At 42.0% G+C, this 3,168-nt stretch overlaps 1 non-coding gene across 1 annotated transcript; it reads left to right on the top strand.

Moving 5' to 3' along the window:
• The first annotated feature begins 2,646 nt into the window (after nt 1-2,646).
• On the top strand, nt 2,647-2,760 carry LOC140265926 (U5 spliceosomal RNA). The gene has a single exon (XR_011906607.1). It is a non-coding gene; the product is annotated as a U5 spliceosomal RNA (small nuclear RNA).
• The last annotated feature ends 408 nt before the right edge of the window (nt 2,761-3,168 follow it).

Genomic DNA, 3,168 nt, shown 5'->3' with positions numbered 1-3,168 from the left:
TCACAGCTTCCTCTCCACCATACTTGTATGGTGGGATATTCACACCCACTTGCATCCGAAGACCTCCGCCCCCACTTTTGTTGATATTTAGTCGGTCATTCGCACCTTACCCGCTTTTGGCAAACTATGGCCTTCTTGCAGCCAAACACCTCTGATCTCGCTTTTGATGATGTAAGGTTGGGCATTCAGACCTTGCTTCACCTGCTTTTCACCAAATATAGTCGGACATTCACACCCACTTGCATCCGAAGACCTCCGCCCCAAATTTTGTTGATATTTAGTCGGACATTCGCACCTTACCCGCTTTTGGCAAACTATGGCCTTCTTGCAGCCAAACACCTCTGATCTCGCTTTTGATGATGTAAGGTTGGGCATTCAGACCTTGCTTCACCTGCTTTTCACCAAATATAGTCGGACATTCACACCTTCTTGCAGCCAAACACCTCCGCTCCCGCTTTTGATGGTGTATAGTCGGGCATTCGAACCTTTTCTTACCCGCTTTTTACAAATTATGGTCGAACATTCACACCTACTTGCAGCTGAATACTTCCGCTCCACCTTTTAGTGATGTATGGTTGGCATTTGCACCTTTTCTTACCCTTTCTTACCCTACTGATTGCTTAAGATTAAGTTGTTTTTTCTCAAACTACAAAATCTTTTTAATTGTTGAAACTTGATTTGAAGTGGATAAATAAGGAGGACAAACAGTTTTAAGTCAGGCTGATAGAAGGAATTAATTTTATAGCAAAATCTGTATTTCGTCATATGTCGAGAGATGCTTATTGCTGAAGAAGTTCTTTCTCATTCTACAAAGTACAACGTTGTTTATCGTTGAAACTTGATTAGACATGAATAAATATGAAGGACAAAGCAGTCTTAACTTGGTTTGAGTTAATGAATTCGTTTTATAGGAGAATCCGAATTCGTGCATAACTCATAAAATAGAGCTTATTTTCGGATTCCTGAAGAATGAGTCTGGTTCTTTCTCATAATACAAAGTTTGTTGTTTATTGTTGAAACTTCATCAGAAGTGAAGAAATAAATGAATGCCTATCAACAAATGTGGGATCTAAACTCTAGTGCTTCCTCTAAAATAATTTCCTTTCTCAATTTAGAAATGTGTGTGTGTAAGTCACAACACCCGTGACACCAAAATGGCTTTCTTTTCTCTACACTCTGCACTATGAGCACACACACCAAATCAGAAAGCTTTTTTCTCTCTTTTCTACATTATGGACTGTGGGGACACAAAACCGCTCTCTCTCTTTTTTTTTTTTTATCGTGTGCCAGGGCGTTGTCTCACGTATTAGATTATGCTTAAGATACGAATGGGTTTATCAGTCACATCAGAATCCATACATACTGATCCTCCCGTAATAAAATGGTCGGATCTTATCAAACACACTTTGTTTCTTGTGACAATCAAGTCAGCGAAACAGCGTATACACGTCAAGACACTGAATCAAGTTTGCCACAAGAACTCATAAGTTTGGCAGTATTGCTCTGCCGTCAGCAATCATACACCCATTTTATTTTCGTGAGACATGTGCAAGCACCTGTTCATCTACTGTTCTATCACTATGAATTAGTGATCTATTATCAATAAGGATACTTCTACAACTACTATCAAAGTATGTCCGGACTTCTTATGTTGTCAGTTGCTATATATGAATAAGTGGGTAGCTACTGACAAGCATTAAGCATGTCACACAGCCCAAACATATAACATTTCAGGACACACCACACAGTTAACAACCACAGTGAAGCGTGTCAAAGCCCAAACATGTAACATTCAAAAGGACACTTACACAACACATTCAAATCAAACAGTCAGACAACATACAAGAACATATACCCCAGCCGGCATTGCTCCCTGCCTATTTTCGTACAGCACACTATGTGTGCGCACACCTTTATTCACAAACTCTTCAACTTATACTCTTTTACCGAAGCTGCTACAGCTCGATTGGCCGAATACCCTTTGATCCTATTTCGGTGAATTTGACATCTGCCTTACATATAACAGATTAGCGGTTTAGCAGTTTTAATTTAGTTTGAGTGAAGGAATTCATTTTATAGCAAAATCCGAAATCGTGAAGAACTCATGAAAGTAAGCTTATTCTCGGATTCCTGAAACTTTAGATTTGCTATTTCTTTTACTGCAAAGTACAACGTTGTTTTTTTTTTTTAAATCTTTCTAGACATTGGTAAATATTAAGGACAAAGCAGTTTTCACATAGTTTGATTGAAGGAATTCATTTTATAGATAAAATCCCAAGAGTCTGCTTAGAAAAGAGAGTGAATGCGAAGTAGACTTTAACACGGCTATGGGAGCGAGCCGAGTGTGGGCTAACCGGGAGAATTGCTTGAAAGAAACGCGACACCGAATGAGCGATCAGAACAAAGCCTCAATACGGGATTCTCGTGGTGTTTTTGTTGCTGACTTGTCTTTTGCACAGAGTAAAAGACAAGGCAGCCATCGAATAGGGCCCGATTGTTCCTAGTTGGTCAGCCGAGGAGCAAGGGGGGGGGGGGGGGGGGGTGGGGGGGGGGGGGAAGCAAGCGTCTCAACCAAGCAAAGCTCACCATGGGGAAGGTGGCTATGCCAACTAGCCTGATGCCCTGCTCCCGCAGTGACGGATAATCGTACTCTGGTTTCTCTTCATAACGTACAAGTCTTTCGCCTTTTACTAAAGATTTCTGTGGAGAGCAGCACTAATGAGTTGTTTCTATTTTTGGCAGGCTTTACCTTTGCGGGTGAAGCCCTTTCTGTCTGTGCAAAAGAAATCTTCTTACTGTGCAGAGTGACTTCTCTGAGTAGAGTCGCCTTACTTGTTGCGACTGTGCCGATGTTCGAAGCTGGAGTGCAAAGTTGTTGCTTGAATGGTGCTTGCTGGAGCGTGCGGGAGTGCAAAGTTATACCATTTAAAAGGGCTGAAGAGTGCTCAGTGCAGCGGGTGGGCGACACTCTGGCCACCTTGAAAACCGAGGTTACATCCACTACCAGGGGCAGCCCAAGTTCTGCCGCAAGTGTGGTGAGCATGGGCACCTGGTTGAGGCTTGTACCAAGGTGTTATGTGGGAAGAGCAGAGAAATTGGGCAAACTTTTGGAGAGTGTCCAAATGGCAGGAAATGTAATCTCTGTGGAGAATTAAATCACCTCTTCAG

Source organism: Leuresthes tenuis, unplaced genomic scaffold (genome assembly GCF_036924035.1).
Source record: "Leuresthes tenuis unplaced genomic scaffold, fLeuTen1.0.hap1 SCAF_12, whole genome shotgun sequence".
NCBI lineage: Eukaryota > Metazoa > Chordata > Actinopteri > Atheriniformes > Atherinopsidae > Leuresthes > Leuresthes tenuis.
This window is presented reverse-complemented; position numbering and strand designations above follow the sequence as displayed.